This window comes from Petromyzon marinus, chromosome 28 (assembly GCF_048934315.1).
Source record: "Petromyzon marinus isolate PM22_M1 ecotype Great Lakes invasive population chromosome 28, UKy_Petmar_22M1.pri1.0, whole genome shotgun sequence".
NCBI classification, from domain to species: Eukaryota; Metazoa; Chordata; class Hyperoartia; order Petromyzontiformes; family Petromyzontidae; genus Petromyzon; species Petromyzon marinus.
In genome coordinates, this window is record NC_133694.1 from 2,769,085 (window position 1) to 2,788,057 (window position 18,973).

At 48.0% G+C, this 18,973-nt stretch overlaps 1 long non-coding RNA gene across 1 annotated transcript; it reads right to left on the reverse strand.

The window, feature by feature from the left end:
- Positions 1-14,362: 14,362 nt before the first annotated feature.
- LOC116946825 (uncharacterized) lies at positions 14,363-18,579 on the reverse strand. Its single transcript, XR_004403607.2, has 3 exons — positions 18,124-18,579; positions 15,975-16,029; positions 14,363-14,668 (listed from the first exon to the last, which is right to left on the reverse strand). It is a non-coding gene; the product is annotated as an uncharacterized LOC116946825 (long non-coding RNA).
- Positions 18,580-18,973: the final 394 nt, after the last annotated feature.

Below are 18,973 nucleotides of genomic sequence, written 5' to 3' on the forward strand. Positions count from 1 at the left end.
GCGTCGCCGTCCACCTTCGTCAGGGTCTCTCTCGCCAGCTACGCGGCAGCGTTTGTGCACCGACAGGGGCCGTCCATGAATGACGTCACGCACCTAGGGAGAGGTGGGGGGGGGTGCAGATATTTGTGACGATGTGTGTGTGTGTGGGGGGGTGGGGTTTGAGAAATGTGACGTCACATCAAAATTCGCAATTTTAAATAAATATAGACAACACGTTCTAATTAATTAAATATACTTTTTTATAAATGTTTTCTCCTACAATGACACAAGTTTAAAGCGATTTGAAGCATGTTTTATTTTTGTGGGGGGGGGGGGGCAGAGCTTTGTGACGTCATTGTTGAGGGGGGTCTGACTTTTTGTGACGCCGTGTGACGAAGGGGGGGGGGGTCAAAAATCGTCCAAAATCGCGTGACGTCATATACGGACGGCCCATTGGTGTACTGCACTTCGATGCTCCCCGCGTTTATAAAAAAAAAACCGGCACCGAACAATTGTGAAGTATGGTCAATTTGACCACGTGGCGCGTGGTCAAATTTACGACGTGCCACGTGGCGAAGCGCTACGTCCAGCAGTGGATAGACGATGTCGGCACGGGCTGCCCGCGTGGCGTGCGAAGGGCAATATTTCATAACCCCACGGCTCAACCTTAAGCATAACCTTGAGCTGCAACCATAATGCATACGCCGGGTCTACAGAAGCAGTTGTTTGTTTTTCTTATTTTTCTTCTGTAAACGTTATTTGCCCTGAAGAATCACGAGTGAATAAATTTGTGTAATGACCGACAAAGGACCCCAAGCCATATGCAGCCTAAACGCCTATTTAAGAATAAACAACGGTCTCTGATTGGAGGAAAGAGGCCTCCACGGTGGTTGGTCGGGAAGGCAGACTTTTAAAGGGATTGGAGAATAAGGGGGTTGAACGGGAACACAGAAAGGATCCATTAAAGGGAAAGGACGGGGATTGGCTAGAGGTAAAAACAAGGACGAGAAGGTTCGAGAAAGGGGGCTGAGGGAGATATAAGGGGGAGAGTACGAGGAGTGGAGAGGTTTGGAGGAAGATACAAGCTGGAAGACAGTGCAGAAGCCTCGAGTGCCTTATGGTGTAACTAATAAAAGTGGATCTTCTAATATTCTTGTCGTCGGAATCATTACATAAGTAAAGGCGGTGCATTGCACGGGGCAAATGAATGGGTGGATGGACGAATGCGTCCGGACCCTCTCTAGGTGTGTCAACGCTGAAATCACCCACGACGCTCCTCCTGCTCTCATCAGATACCCGATAAGCTAAGCGGGATCTACGCCGCCTGCGGTAGTTAACACGAGGATGGGTGACCCAACACCGGGACCAGGGCTCGCCAGGTGTTGTAGGCACGGGGGCTGCCAGGTGTGGCCACGTGATGGCAATGGCCGAGTGTTGGCAATCCCCCTCGTGTTGGGCGGCGCGTTGCTGCGTTCTCTCTGGGTTCAGCATCGACGGAAAACCCGGGCCAGTCCGGACGTCACGCAGACAGAGGCTACTGGGGCAAGAGTAAAGTGCAACCTTTGCTTTAAACGCCGTGGGGAAATACGTTACTGTGCTTCAGAACGTGAGCGGATGTGCGCGAATATTAATCGTAAAACGGAACTCGTTATAGTTTATTACGTTTGTTGAGCCAGCTGGCCAGGATTGGGCCAGGCCCACTTTTCACCCGGGACACTTGGACAGCAAGTGTTACTTTGCTAATATTAAAACTAACAACAATACATGTGAGATTCACAGTTAAGAGACAAACGATCAGTACGAATAAAAAGAAGAGGCACATTAAAAAAAAACTGTAACTTCAAATATCGAGTACTGCGTGTGAAGAGGAACACCTCTAGAAGAGGGCGACCTCCACCACACACGCAGAGCCGTCCCCTGGGGTAACGGCGAATCGGGGCGTTCGCCCCGGGCCCCGCGCTTTGGGGGAGGAGGGGTTGGTGGCCCGCGCTTCCACGTCAAGGCGTCAGATGTAATAACTTCCGGTTCGATTTGAAGGCGTCGTGGGTGCCCACACGGTGGGATTTGCCCCGCATCCCCCACCCACCCACACACCCGTCTGGACGGTTCCACACGCGCGGACTGCCCCGCGCCCCGTGCAGCGTTCTGTGGGGGGCGTTCCTTGGCCAGGGCGGATATTTAGGTGGTCGGGTATGCGACGGTCACACCACACGCGTAAACCTGTGCAATGGAGCTGTTTAACGCTCAATGCGACGTTGGCTCGATGCATCTCGATGCATCTCTCACCAAATTCCCGCCCCCCTCACCCCCAATAAAACGGCCCCCTGCGCTGAGCCAGTTGGTAATTTCGGGTTCTCAGCAATTCCCCCGCCCCCCCCCCGTCTCGTGGAATCATGACACGATAATAGCGGCAGATATGAGAACGATTTTATCTCGGTAGACTGCTCACGCTTATGGGCGACTGCGCGCGGAATCCAATAAATTGTTTTTTTTTATCGTTGGCGGTGGTGGTGGCGTAGGAAGAGCAATAGGAATGCATTCAGAGTGTCCTTTCCCCAGGGGATGGGATCTAACTCAACGCCCAAGTGTCCAATTCAGCCTCCCAGCCACCGTTCACTTGCCTAACATTGCCACGAATTGGGCTAACTCCTCTGCGTTTTTTGAACTGTCGGGGAGTTGATCCGCCGCGACTTATACGTTGTGCGTATGCACGTTGGGCGTCTTTCGCACCGTACGTAGGCAACCGACGTGTCGGGGTTGGTGCTAGTCGTGCGCATGATGGCACGGACATGTGCAGGAGCTGAATGCTAATGTCCGAGGTTGGCTAGCCGCGAGAGGGGTTGGCGAGTGAGCAAGCCAGTGGGGCGGTTTCAGGGGTAGTCTGGTGACGTATTCACATAGAGACCCATAGACTTACATAGAGACCCGCAGACTCACGTAGAGACCCATAGACTTACATAGAGACCCGCAGACTCACGTAGAGACCTATAGACTTGCATAGAGACCCACAGACTCACATAGAGACCCGCAGACTCACATAGAGACTCACAGAGTTGCATAGAGACCCGCAGACTCACATAGAGACCCATAGACTTACATAAAGACCCATAGACTTACATAGAGACCCGCAGACTCACATAGAGACCCATAGACTTACATAGAGACCCGCAGACTCACATAGAGACCCACAGACTTGCATAGAGACCCGCAGACTCACGCAAAGATACCTGCAGACTCACATAGAGACCCATAGACTTACATAGAGACCCGCAGACTCACATAGAGACCCACAGACTTACATAGAGACCCGCAGACTCACATAGAGACTCACAGACTCACATAGAGACCCACAGAGTTGAATAGAGACCCGCAGACTCACGCAGAGACCCGCAGCCTCACATAGAGACCCGCAGACTCACATAGAAACTCATAGACTTGCATAGAGACCCGCAGACTCACGCAGAGATACCTGCAGACTCACATAGAGACCCATAGACTTGCATAGAGACCCGCAGACTCACATAGAGACCCACAGACTTGCATAGAGACCCGCAGACTCACGCAGAGATACCTGCAGACTCACATAGAGACCCATCGGCTTACATAGAGACCCGCAGACTCACATAGAAACCCGCAGACTCACATAGAGACCCACAGAGTTGCATAGAGACCCGCAGACTCACGCAGAGACCCGCAGACTCACATAGAGTCCCGCAGACTCACATAGAAACTCATAGACTTGCATAGAGACCCGCAGACTCACATAGAGACCCACAGACTCACATAGAGACCCATATACTTACATAGAGACCCGCAGACTCACGCAGACACCCACAGACGTACATAGAAACTCACAGCTGCACAAAGAGACCCACAAACTCGCATAGTATGTCCTAACGCATCATTATTATTATTATTTTGTGTGTAGTGAGGAGTTGATAAGCCACGCTCACGTGCTCGTGTGGAGCGTGGTGAGTGAGCCAGTCGACAGTTCCAGGACTGCCCTGGTGACTGAGGTGTGTAAACATCGCCACTGGGGAGACAAAGGCGGCCGGGCGTGGTGCTTGCCACACACCCCCTCCTGTGCCGTGCCAGCCTTCATAGGTGTTCGCTAACAGCACTTGTTCTAACAGTCTGTTGAGGCTATGTGGGGGATCTTTGTCTTGCGTGTGGAGTGGTAGTGTAGTGGTTAGCAAGCCACGCTAAGAAACCCACTACCTGGGTTCCATTCCTACTCACGGCCACCACCAGTGACGATGATCTGAACCGGTCCTGGGCCTCCCCTAGGTCAATTCAGCCTCAATTGATTACCTGGTGCGGTGTGTAAACATCGCCACTGGGGGGACAAAGGCGGCCGGGCGTGGTTGCTTGCCACCCACCCGCTATCGTGTGGCGTGCCGGCCTTCATAGGTGCTGCTCGCTAACAGCACTTGCCCCAACCGTCTGTTACAGGCTACACGGGGGGGACCTTTGTCTTTTTATGTGTGCGCGCACGCGATTTGTGCGGGTCACGCGAGCGTATCGAGTGCGCGCTCCGGGATCTTTTTTATATATATAAAAAACAAAAAAATTGAAATGCCTCCAATGCGCTCGCCTTTGGTGGAAGGGGTTATTTTTTTTCTTCCATCACCCTCCTATTTCCCTGCCGTGGTAATGGCACGGTGATATTAAATCACATCCAGCCGCGTGACCTTATAGTTTATATTGGCTGGGTCAATATTATAGCGGCGTAGTCGGGACAATGCTCGCTACCCACAAGGGAGTTAACATGATTTTCCAAAGTCAATCATTCACAGTCAACAAGTGACCTGGGTAGGGTTAAATAGCTTTTTTTAACAGCCAAGGGTTATGCCCATATAGTTTTAAGAAAGTGGACAGGGGAGGTTTCGGGATTTACCGAAGGAAGCCTCGCTGAGTCTCGAGCCTCCTTTTGAAGAGGGTCCTGCTACATCGGGACCTTCGGTAAATGCCATCAATGAGCGTTCCGTGTTCAATTAGAAGCACGTGCTGGAGGAATGGGGCTTTCACGTGGCTCTGTGGCTACGTGAGATGACGTGCACTCGCATATAACATCGACATACATATGTATTTATATACATTCATTATGTTTCTTGTATATCTTGTGCTCTGTGTAAAGGTCACGTGTAAAAGCTATAACTCGTTAAATACAATTAGAAGCTGTATCCCCTGGCATATTAGTTATATATTTAAATTATCATGTTCAGCTCTTGAAAAGCTCTGCTTGAATGTTATCATGTCACGTTAAAATATATTTTATTTTTCGTTGTTCAAGGTATATTCCTTCAATATTCCCTTTTTGTATACATGTTTAATACGTTATCTTATCCCCCTCACCATAATTAGTATTAGAAGTGTGATATCGGGCCGATAAAAAAGAGACCTGATGGTTCAATGAGCCACTGTCTACAGGAAAGCTACCCATACGGATGCTTACCTGAAAACGGATTCCCACCACCATCCATCCCAAAAGAATTCCCTCATCAAGACTCTGCACCATAGAGCCCAATGCATATTCTACCAGGAACACATAGCCAGTGAACTCAAGCACGTACACCAAGCTCTTAAGGCTAATAGTTACTCCAACTACACAATCCGCAAAGCTATCACTCCAACCATGAAGAAGGACCCTCTTGAGGAGCCTTTCAAAACCATCACTTTACCCTACATTGCAGGGATCACAAAAAAGATCTCCAAAATCTTGAAAAAACACAAGATCCAGGTCCGATTCAACACATTACATACAATCCGTGATCTGGTTCCGTCTGTAAAAGATGTGATTCCGGACATACAGTACCCTGGCGTCTACAAACTAAGTTGCCTCTGTGGTAGTAGTTACATTGGAGAAACCAAACGCCATGTCTAGGACCGCATTCGTGAACACAAAGCAGACCTAAAACACGGTAGGACCAATGTCTCGGCCGTGGCAGATCACTGTTATTATTCAGTATGCTCACATGACATCGACTTCTCCAAGACAGAGGTTCTTTCAAAGCCATCTGGCTACCATGAGAGATTCGTTCATGATGCTATCCACATATGCAAACAGAGACAATTTCAACCGAGAAGATGGACTCTGGCTTAGCAATCATTGGAAGGATTTGATAAACCATTTCGGGTCTTAATTGATTGTTCACGCTTACGGTTGCTTTCAGACCACATCCATTATTTTCGTCTCCCCCCTCCTCTTTTCCGAACATAGATGGACTCGTCCATCTGAACAAACTGTCAAATCGCTATCCGTGGTGCTAACGTTAAAAATAACCGCCACTTTTTCAAGATTTCTTGCTGTGGTTTTCACACCTGATGATGATTGCTTGTGTTGCAGTCGAAACGTCGTGAGAATTTTATTGTTTTATATATTTATTTTATTTTATTGTTTCCCTTCTACGTGACTTTACCGAAAGAACCAATAATATAGAAACATCAATTTGGAACTGTTCCAGCTCGCAGTGCATCACGCTGTGTCAGAGAACAAGCTGAAAAGGATGGTAGATAAGTAAGTTATATATTGCTTGAATAGATCTATTTAACCCTGGACATCTGTGACATCCTGTGAAATACTTGACTTCTGTGAAAAGAGCTTCACAACTCATCAGATTCCTCCAATATAAATAAAGATTCTGATTCTGATCATTCAGGTTAGGGACACGCATTTCATTTGCCCTGTGAAGCGTGTTCCTCACATGCGGGAGCAGATCTAGAAACTTCCAAAGGTAGGTGGGGGGTGAGGGGGGGCAATCTCTCTTTAATGATCCCCGCCACCCGAATCTGCCACTGGTCACTTGCCAATCAAACCAAAATGTTTAAATCTCAGAGCTGGAATAAGCCAAATTAAGTGGAAACCTCGGATCAATGGGATGGCTCTTTTGTGCAGTGATTAGTGACCAGGCTGAGACCATCAATTCGCTCCACTTGAGAACGCAGTTTAATCGCGGGCAGGTGAAACCCCAATTCAAACGTGTCTCCCCCCATTCAATCCCAGTTTTTGCTATCGGCCTCGCGTCACGAGCAATCTATTCAGCGCTGGTAGAGCAAGTGTATCCTCCTGTGTTGGACGACGATCGGTTGAAACGGATATCATGAAACTGCTTCGAGATCCTTTCAAGTGACCTATTGTATCCACACTAGAGGGTACACTCTCCCATGCACCCTGCGGCAGAGATGTCCCGTCGCATGAGAGTCAAACGAAAATGTTTATCGTTGGACTTTAGAGACGGAAGTTGTAAACGTTAGCGCAACAACAACAAAAACTCGCCAACTTTAACGCGAGGGTTGTGTGTGGTTTTTTTTCTGGCGTCGTCATTGGAGATTGGGCTGACGCCATCGACTCTCTGAGCTCGAGAACCCCTGGTTTAATCACGGACGGGCTGACGCCATCGACTCTCTGAGCTCGAGAACCCCTGGTTTAATCACGGACGGGCGAAACCTGGGTTCAAACCCAGGAGCTTGGAAGTGGCGGCTCAGTGCTTGCATTCCCTTGAGCCTGCTGGGCCACCTCGCCTCCGTGGCGTCATTGAGCGACGTTAAGATTATGATGTGAACAGCACTCTCTTTTTTTTTCGTTTCTCATCTCCAATTAAAAACAAATTTCCACGCGCAGCGTAATGAGTCTGCCTCTATTTGCTGAACAAACAGAACAGGTCCCTGCAGGGTGGGCTGGTAGGAACATTGGAATTTTGCGCAATTTTATGACATTGTTACTTAAAATTGTGCAAATTGAGAGCGTCTTCCCACCTTTCTGCCCTCAAAATCGTTGAGAGTTCTTCGGACAAATTAACCTCTGTAGAGGAATGGAATGGTGAAATCCTTATTGACTGAAATCTGCTAATTTTGGAGCAGTGTATCATAAAATCGTTAAGGGCTGGGCCTAAAAATTACAACAATTGCATTTTAAAATGAGGAATTGTTTCCCGGTATACGGTAGTATGGGGCTTTTGAAAGGGGACGGACGGACGGACACATTAATCTATTGCAGGCTGGTACACTCAGTTTACAACTTCGTTCCTACCAGTATAATGCTCCCCCCCCTCCCACCACCCCACCCAATCGCCCCGGCACGTTTGTGCCATCGTGTTCCACCGCAGTCTGTTCATCACATGATGAGCAGGAGAGCCTTCTAGCTGTAATTTGCCTAGCGACGCAGGCGCCAATCAAGGAACTGCACGGCGAGAAGGGGAGCGCGTTGCTCTTCGTGAATGACCCAACGTGGCCGGGAAGTCCCTGCATCTCCTGAGAGCCCAGGCATGAAACGGGAGCAACAAGAAGCTATGTACAAGCGGACTCTAATCTCCCACGCGGAAACATTAATCTCGCGAAAGAGAACGAGAGGGACTTTTGACTGTGCCACTCTTCATCGTCAGCGTCAATCAAAGGGCCAATCCGCTTTGTGGATGAAGGCTTCCCCAAGGCGCCGCCGCCACCTCTGAAGATACGTCACCATGTGTGGACCAGAGATCACTCGAAGGGATCTCAGAGGTAGCTCGTGATATCTGCTTCTGTAGGCTTAAAGTAACGGCGTTATGTGTGCGGTCATTGGTGACCGGGTGGAGACCATCACTCACCACACGGGAGGGCCCGGTTCAATCACAGGCTGGCTGGCTGGCTCAATTCGAACCCAGGAGGACCTGATCACATTTGAATAATCTAACGATGAAACGTGTTCTTTTGTGGGCCTATTCACAAAGCAATTTTTAGGACATCTATTTTAGGCATGTCATCATGTTAATTTTAAATCTCCACAATATTTTGTGCGCCTTTTTAAATGTGTCGCTCGGTAAATTGAGGCTCATTATGGGATTCGGGAAGAAATTTTCGTTTTCACGCCATGCCAAGTCGTGATAAATATGATGGCTTTTTTGCGTGTGTATTGGTGGTGGTTGGTGGTGAATATGTGGACTTTGAAATGTGTGCGTCTTTTATTTCATTATTATTATTAAGATTAACCATTTCACTTATCGTTGCACGCGGTTCGATTTCTAGCAGCCAGCTATCGCTCAAACGCGCTCATAAAATGTAGTGTTACGCACCTAGCACTCATCCCTTGGAGAAAAAAACTGCGCTCCTATTGTTCACGCGTACACAAGCGAGGCACGGACGGTGCCCGTTTGTGCGAATGTTGCACTTGACGGGGCAGACTTTCGGAAGAGGTATCGTCACGATATTATTTGAACGTGAGCAATTATGAACCTAAAAAACTGAGATGGGAGAAAACCTCAACACACACCAAAAATGAGGACAGGCTAAAAATAAAATGGTAAAAAAATCGCGTGTTTCATTATGCTGGAATATATTTCAGCTGTCCGTTGACTCTCTCTCGCTCACTCGCCCTTTTGTCAGGGATTTGAAACCATGGAAGGTTGGAGGAATCTTTGGTATTTTCCGTGATGTTCTTCTTCTTCCTCTTCTTCCTCTTCTTCCTCTTCTTCTTCCTCTTCTTCTTCCTCTTCTTCTTCCTCTTCTTCTTCTTCTTCTTCTTCTTCTTCTTCTTCTTCTTCTTCCTCCTCCTCTTCTTCCTCTTCCTCTTCTTCCTCTTCTTCTTCTTCCTCTTCTTCTTCCTCTTCTTCGTCTTCTTCTTCTTCCTCTTCTTCTTCACGTCTGGTGATTTGCAAATTTTATTTGAAACCCACCGTAATTTGTCACTCGTCATCCTTGTCGAAAGTAATAGATGGTAGTGAATTAATTATATATTGTTGCAGGCTAGCGTGCCCAATTTGACAGTCGTTTCATTAATTAAAAATCGACCGGAATGTCTCGTGTTTCATTGACATTGTTAAGAATCATTGCGATTTTATTTGTTTCCGTCTTTCCTTCTTTCTTTCCGATTGGATTGATCTACAAAGTGCCACAGCTACTTGGGCGCTGCCGTACCACGATGCCACGCGCCTGCTGCCGCATTGCGTTGGGGCGCCGCTGTGGCGAGATGTTAACTACCTCGCCTGATGGACAGGAGGTCGTGGGTTCGATCCAGACCCTGGCAATGCCTGTATATTTGGAGTTTGCATGTCTCTCTCCCCGTGGTCTGCGTGGATTTATCTCTGGGTCCTCCGGTCGTTCCCTCCGCATTTAGAATAAACATCACGCATTTAGAGTATTTAGCTGCTGATAAAAATGTCCACCTGATGATAAGCCACTTCGTTGGGCTATCATTTGTGATATAGCCAGGTCGCTTCTGAAAAAAAAGAGATATGTAGCTCGGTGGGGCCTCATCTTGTAAAATAAAAAAAAATGTCTTTAGTAACAGCCACGTGACCGGATCGCATCGGCACTGCCAACTTGCTCCGACCTCAGCTGCTTTCCTTTAGAACCAGAGTCGCAGAATCTGATGCCCCCGGCCTCCTCCCCCCTTCTACTCTAATTTATTTCTGTTGCCCGTGCCCTAGATCCCCTCCCACCCAAACGCACCGTCACAATCGCAGACGCTAAGCCAAGTCGAGCCTGCTTAGTGCTCAGAAGGGTTGGCCTCTTCTGCCTCTCAGCGGGGGACCCAAGGATGCAATCGGGAGGACCCACATATCAGCCCCGCTGCACGTGACCTGCCGATGGACTGTGGTGTACCCATTTTATATCGCTTGCTGGACAGCGGCTTGGAGGGATTTTTGAAGCTGGCACCAACTGTTTTAATTGCTCACCGTGAATAATGATTCGTGTTTCGGTGAAGCGCCTCGGTGCCCTTTAAACATTCGCGTCAAACATTTGAAAAAGCGACCTATTTGAAACTATTTAAATACAGACAAGGCCCACTGAGTGATATAGCTACATTTTCAGAAGCGACCTGGCTGTCAAAAATGATAGCTCAACGAAGTGGCTGGTCATGTGGAAATGTATAGCAGACAAATAGTTTGAACGCGTGATGTTTATTCTAAATGTGCATGGGAAAAAACGGAGGACCCGAAGATAAATCCACGCGACCACGGGAAAAGAGACACCGCAAACTCCAAATATTCAGCAGGTGTCAGGGTCGGGATCGAACCCATGCCCTCCTGCATACCAGGCAAAGGAGATAACATCTCGAATGACGTCATGAGATCTTTAACGTCCACTGTGAAACAGACGTAAGTATTTTTGTTTACGATTTAATATTCCCCCCGGTGATAACCGGGGCGGCCAGCCTGATTCGAACCACATACCTCTGCAAAGAGAGACAAAGGCACTTCCGCTGGGCCACGCCATAAACCCATTATATCACGGTGGCACTCCCTACACAAAACGGCACATAACGCACGTATCTATCGATCTATCTATTTGTGCAGACTGACAGGCCACGGTGTATTTTGCTTTCACACCATCCAGCAGCACCTATTTGTTAAGCTGTCTTAACCCGTCATTCCTAGCCACAGCAGCCAGATTGGGAGCAAATGAGGGCTCTTGCATTCCTCGGTGGCTCAGTGGTATTCGGAATACCGCACATTCTGTGATTTTTTTGTGTGGTTGGAATGTGTTTTTGAAAGGAAGGGGAGAAAAAAAATCCTCATTTATGTCGCGTATTCAGAAAATAATGTTTGAGGTCATACATATACGTTTTCAGTCGCATGTACCACATGCAATCACACGAAATATTAGTTTGACGATAAAAACATGTTAAACATTCGTCAATGACAATATGGCCTTAAAAAAAACTATATGTAACAGGCGACGTTTTAGGCATTGGCCTTTCTTCATATCACTTAAAAGGTAATTGCCTGAAACGTCGCCTGTAATGTTTTCCCGTGTTGTTGCTGACAAGGGTGTTGTTGTCGTCGTTGTTGTTGTTCACTGTGCTTGTGCACCACTGCCAACGCAGGAGGCAGTGGCTAGGAGTTGTTAACTACCTCGCCTGATGTGCAGGAGGTCGTGGGTTCGATCCCAACGCCTGTTGTATATTTGGAGTGTGGCATATCTTTCTTCCCGTGGTCGCGTGGATTTTTCTCCGGGTCCTCCGAGTTTTCACCTCCGCGCGTTTGGAGTATTTGGCAGCTATACATTGCCACGCGATAAACCACTTCGTTGGACTATAATTTGTGATAGCAAGGACGCTTCTGAAAAAAGAGCTATAGCTCAAGAGTGTTTTTTTTTTTGTAACATCACCAAATAATGTGTCTAACATATTCTTTGGGTCTTTCGGTAAAGTCACGTAGATCGGTTCAAAGAAAATACCAATAAACTACGACGTTTCGATCGCAACACAAGCGGTCGTGATCAGGACCCAAATAATACGAATTCCTTTAAGTCAAGATTTAATGTGTCTAATAGACCGTGATATCATGCTTGATGAGGTTTAACAACAGTGTCGTTACCTCCGTTCGAATTGACGGTGAATATTCGCGGCGAGCGGTGGCGCCGGGGTGGTTAGGGCGGTGCCCTCTGCGTCACGGCTAACGTCAGTGGCGCAGTGAAAGCTGAATCTTGAACTTTCCACCGACCGCACACTGACCAGAGTGGTGAAGTATGGTCAAACATCCCCCTCCTCCCCCCCCCCCCCTCCTCCCCCCGCCACGACCAGAAAGCACTAAATAAATACGATAATACTGATTATTTCATCCATCAGTTGATTTAGCAGGAGTAGTAATTAGTAAGAGTCAAAAACGTATGATCAAGATGCAATCACGGCCGCTGATGGCATAAATGACAGGGAGCGGTGGTGCAGCGGTTAGCAACAACAACAGCGCAAATAATAATTTTATATTTGTTTCATGAAAGGGTACCGACTCGTTGCCTGCAGTCGTTGGTTTTATTTTAAATTGTAAATGTTTTTTTTGTCATTATCCTGTCCAAATTCGCGAGGGCAAATCGGTGGCTTAGCCAGTCGCAGTGGCAGCCGGCCCAGCGCTGTTGCTATGGAAACAGAGCCGGTAACCAGGCGGCACGGCCAGCCGAAGAGTTACCCGCGGGTACCACCACAGTCAGTCGCGTGTGGTGGGGTAAAGTGTGGGTACTGACCGCCCCCGTCCCTCTTCTAAGACGGCCGTGCCAGTGTGGCAGAGGAGGCCAAAAAAACCCTCCCTGGCCAGTGCCGTGAGCAATTAAGCCATTGCAGGACTGTGCCTTCGTCGTTAACGCGAAGGGACCCACAACAACGCGTTGATTGAACATTTTCTCTGAACGCTCATTGGGGGGAGAAACATCGTCATATGTATGGGACTGCAGAGCTTGGATAGTCGTTGGTGGGTGCCGGCTTTGTCTGTGTTTCCTCGGCGATTGCGAGATGCGATTTGCATACACGACTCAACATACAAAACGAACACGTTAATTTTTTTAGCAACAAACATAATTTGCACTCTTGCCTACAACCGACCGTCTTGAATGCGCCCCGATCTCGTCAGATCTCGTAAGCTCAGCATGCTTGAGCCTGGTTAAAATCCTAAATACTAGAAACTAAAACTAAACTATTTTTTTTTTATTTTACAAGGCATAATGCCCACTGAGCAATGTAGCTCTTTCTCAGAAGCGACCTGGCCACAAACGATTGCTCAACGAAGTGGCTTATCGCGTGGAAATGTATAGCAGCCAAATACTCGAGACGCACGTGTTTAAATGTGGAGGGCCAAATAGTCTGAACGCGTGGTGATGTCCGTTCTAAATGTGGAGGGAAAATGCGGAGGACCCAGAGAAAAATCCACGCGACCACCACGGGCTGAGAGAGACACGCAAACTCCAAATATACAGCAGGCGTCAGGGTCGGGGTCGAACTTACGATCCTCCTCTATACCAGGCGAGGTGGTTAACATCTCCTAGCCACCGTGGCCCTCTGCATCACAGGGGCTTGCCAGGAGTTGTAGACGTGGGCCTACCGAGGTGTGGCCAGGAGATGGCAGTTCTGAGTGTCCCCCCCACCCACCCACCACCACCACCACCTCGTATGCTCCAAAGGCGTTCCTCAGTTTGCTCTCAAGTCACGGCCATTCGTGATATTAACCAAACGTGCCGATTGCTGGACTCTCCTGCGAAGGATTCTCGAGACTTGGTGAGAAGCCCAGCACCGAGGGGAGAGTGGAGAGCCTCTGGTCATTGCCGTCTCTCTGGGGGCACCTCACAGCGACACGCGAGACGCGTCATCGGCAATTCACGTCACTCTGCCGCACGATCTTTGTCCAAATTTTTTTTTACGGTTTCTCTTGCATACGCACGATGCATGTTGAACTTCTTTCGCACCGTACGTAGCCAACCGTGGTAATCGTAGGCGCGGGATAACGACAACAAACTATAAACACCACACACACACACACACCAAGCCACGTCTTAGCCATCTCTAACCATGTTGGCGCGGCGTCGGGATCCTGAACACAACACCCACCAGTGCCTGCTCTCCACCGCTCTCAACGCGTCTGGGATTGCGAGGGTGTAGGGGGGGGGGGTGGGGGTTTGGGGGGGTTCGAACTCTGGGGGCTGGCTGGGGTAGCGGGGCGTGAACGCGTGAGCACTCGCTGCTGGGCAACTGCGTAATTACAACCCGTGGCATCGCAGCGCACGACTGGAGCAATTCGCGTCCGCGGGGTTCGTGAGACCTTCATTAAGTGACGTTTGTGCAGGCGCTGCTTGACCTCTGTGACCGCGCTAGAAAGAAACAAAAAAAAATTTGCGGAAAAATAAAATCGTCATTGAAAGGAGCAGCAGCAAGCAAGCATTGCATCTCATGCCTGAGAGTCGTGATCCTGGGTAGGTGGCAGGTCTTGACACAGACTCTTGTGGCAAACTGCGGAATCGCAACGGTGCAGAGGAAACCGCAACAGAAGAGTCACTCTGTAAAATGAACACATTTTTTTTTAAACCAAATAAGGCCCATTGAGCTATATAGCTATTCTTTTTTTTTAAAGCGACCTGGCCACTAATGATAGCTCAACGAAGTGGCTTATCATGTGGACATGCATCGCAGCCAAATACTCTCAAAGCGTGATCTTGATTCTAAATGTGGAGGAAAAAACCGGAGAATCCGGAGAAAAAAATCTACACGACCACGGAGAGAGAGAGAGAGAGACACACACACACTCCAAATTTATAGGGGTCAAGGTCAGGATCGTAACCCACGACCTCCTGTATACCAGGTGAGGGAGTTAACATCTCGGCACCGCAGCGCCCTAGAGACCAAAGAAGACAACCGAACGAAAGCCTCGTCTGGCTGTCCAAAGTACAACAACAACATCTTATTATACTCTTTGGTTCTTTCGGTCAAAGTCCCATACGTATAAAATAAAATAAATCAAGACATTTCGGGCGCAACGCAAGCGTTCGTCACCTGATGACGGACGCTTTTGACGGACGTTTGTGTTGCGCCCGAAACGTCTTGATTTATTTTATTTTATACCTACGTGACTTTGCCGAAAGAACCAAAGAGTATGGATTCCTGCAGTCACGAAAGCTTCAAATCAAGATTCAACATCTTATTCTTTGGGTCTTTCGGTAAAGTTACGTAGATAGGTTCAAATAAAATAATTTTCTCTGAACCTATCTACGTGACTTTACCGAAAGACCCAAAGAATACTAATTCCTGCAGTCACGAAAGCTATAAGTCAAGATTTAATAAAATCTTACTCTCAAGTTCAAGTAAATTTTAGTTTAATTAGGTGAGAACTCAAGGGACCAGGATGGATCTCATTTGGGAGTGTGCGCCTGGGTCACCAAAATGACGAAGCGATTTAATTCAAAACAGAGCAGTGAAGGAGAGAAATCAGAGCAAAGGCAACAGCGTGACAGACGCAATCGAAGACACTGCAACATAATTAAATGTTAAATAAAAATGCAATACCCGTAACTAAGTTGACTCGAACAAGTCACTTGTCAACCGCTCGGAGTCGTTAATTTACGGATAAGCAATAGATGTAGGGTGATAATTGCACTGGTATGTAAACAATAAAAAAACAAGACGACGTCAAATACATTTGCGAGTGAACGTGTCATGCACAGAAGAGAAGAACGCTCGAGACAGCGTCATTGCGTGATGAGGGCATCTTATACCCGTGTACATATTTACTAAAAAGGTCCGATAATGTTGTTCCAACAACCTTGTCCCTGGCTTCTCTGATGGTGTCCACGGTTGTGCCATCAGCTCCAGGAGGTCTTACCTCGGTGGGGGGCGGAGGGGGAGGGTTGGAGGCAAAGAGAGATACGATCCAATGCAAACGCAACTTTAATCTCCACATATATAAAAGGCAAAGTTGTGAATGTGTGTCTGTTCAAAATGTTTAGTGTACTTCCCGACATGCAACAAACTGGAAATTTGCCATGTGGGTACTTTACAGACTGTACACCATGCAAAAATTATAAAAAAATACACTTTTTTTTTAGGGGGGGGGGGAGCTCAATAATGAATTTATTTTTTGCACGGCAAGTGAGCTGTGACGTCAAATCTGTCATGTGACCCGGGCACGTGGAAGCGTAACGCATTGTAGTGTAGTGGTTAGCGCGCTGCGCTACGAACCCAGCGATCCGAGTTCGATTCCCGCTCACGGCCACCATCGGTGACGATTATTTGAACCAGCCCTGGACCTCTCCTATGTCGACTCAGCCTCAAACAATTGACTGGTGTGGTGTGTGAACATCGCCACTGGGGAGACAAAGGCGGCCGGGCGTGGGGAATCCAAGTCCCGAGCGAAGCCGGGTAGTAAAGCTACTAATGTATACATCATGTCGCTATTAGAGACTTCCCCTTTTGAATACCGGCCGAATTGATCAAAAGCTCGCCTCACATCTTGGAGAGAGAGAGAAAAAACAGCACTAAAATAATTCGTCTCATCGACTGCGACCCGGCAGCCAGGGCAAGCACAGACCCCATCCTCTCCCTTTCCGACAACATCGTTGCGTGCGACGCACCTCTATATATATGCGTGTGTGTGTCTGCATGCTGAACTTCTTTCGCACCGTACGTAGCCAACCGTGATAATCGGAGGTGCGAAATGGGGTATTGCTATAATTCTCCACAGGAGCACGTGTCACCACCAGCCGTGCATAATCATCGTCCAGAAGAATTCAACCTCCCTCCCCTCCCTCCCTCCCACCCATTGTAAAGCAGCGCATTCATGACCATCTGCAGGATGATGGCTCTCCATACTGCGAGATTAATTATCTTCCGGCATCTCATCGTGTGGCTTGAAACTTCTCGTCATAATCTCGGGGACGAAAACAAAAATCCACGCACCTGCATGATTTGTCTTCCTTGCTCCACAGAGCAGTGGCATCTACAGAGTTCCGGACGGATGCTTTTTAATCTCACGACTCGACGCCTGTATTACAAGTGTTAGATGTGTTGGTTTTATTGTTGTTACTAGATATGCGTTCATGGAATAGGCCACGTAATTATCAGACCAAAAGTTGTGTCGTTAAGACCCTCCACTACCTGACGACGGCAAACCAATTAAATTGTCACGTGGTGCACAAGCGTTTAGAGGCTCACCGCTTAATATTGCTTTAGCTCAACCGCCTGGCAAGTTGAAGCACAATTCTCACAACCAAATTAAGCAGCGATTGTAATTTGCGACGTTTCGCTTGAAAACTGCGCCAAACATCATCGGTTAAAAAACCAGGAAGTCAGAATAACAATCCAGTGGAATAGAATTCAGCAAAAATCAAGAGCACAACATTTATAACACAACTCACACATTCCCGACCACATCGACAAAGCGAATGGGTAAAACATTTTACTGGAGGGGCAAACAGTAATTGGATTTTAAACGGATTTTATGTCTGACGTCTTGACGGCAATGTCCACGTATTGACGTGTTAGCACACTTTATAAATCAAACTTCACCCATTAGAGCCAGGACATATCGTGTCTGAGTCAGCCACTGTGTGAGTTTTAGTTCGGATCAAAGTGTCAGCTGAACACGTTACAATATGTCACCAGACTATTTGTGTCATTAATAACAAAAAAATGTAACCCGGTAACATTCCAGAGTTTGCCTCGCAGAAATCCTAATAGGACGTTGGGTTCTTCGTGATTCACAGGACCCCAGCGTGAGTCACAGCGGTAGGACGGCGAACCAAACGTTTGAGCAAACGAAGATTACGCGCCACGTTGCAGAGGCGGCGAGCCAGGAACGTCCTCATTAATAGCTCCTCCGTGTGCGGAATCCATTCCGCTCGTTCTCAAATAACGCCCGCACGCCCGCCCGCCCTCCCTCTCTCCCGACAATGTGCCAGAGCCACCACACTTACGAAGCGCACTGCTCATTTTTGTGTGAACTCGTTGTACAACGTCGCTGGCATTTCGCAAAGACGGTCGGAAATTGGTGATCCCGGCCACCACTGCCCGCAAACCCCCACCCCTCTCATCCTCCTTCTCCTGTCGCTGGATTACGATCGGGAGTTTCGGAGCTTGATAAATGTTCGGGTTAAATCTTAACTTAAAGCTTTCGTGACTGCAGGAATTCATATTCTTTGGGTCTTTAGGTAGAGTCCACGTAGAGAGGTTCAAAGAAAATAACAAAACAACTCCGACGTTTCGATCGCAACCCAAGCCGTCGTCATCAGGAAAGAAAAAAAACGTCGTCGTTTTTTTGTTATTTTCTTTGAACCTATCTACGTGACTTTACCGAAAGACCCAAAGAATATGAATGGTTGGGTTGTTCCGGTTTCGTTTTATATTGGGTGACGATGACAATGACGACGATGATGTAGGCACATGCGTCTGGCTTGTAATAACGTACTGAGGGGGGGGGGCGGTGGAGGGGGCAGAGGGTGTGCGGGTTGGCAGGGGGAGGGGTCCTGGACCCTTTTAGATATCACTTGCCACTGATGTTAGCCGTAGCTAGAAATGGAACCGAGGTCGTTAGGTTCATGCTGCAGCACGAGAACCAATGCACCGCTGTCTCCGCGCTGGTTTACATCATCATCATCAGCCGTCGTCAATATAACGATAGATTAAAGCATTATCATCGCCACCTCTCAAGGTCCTTTGATATATAACTTTCTATTACCTTGTTACCTGTACGTACAATAATGAAATCGCCTCGGTGGATGCACTACATATGTCTGTCCACGTGATGATAAGCCACTTCGTTGAGCT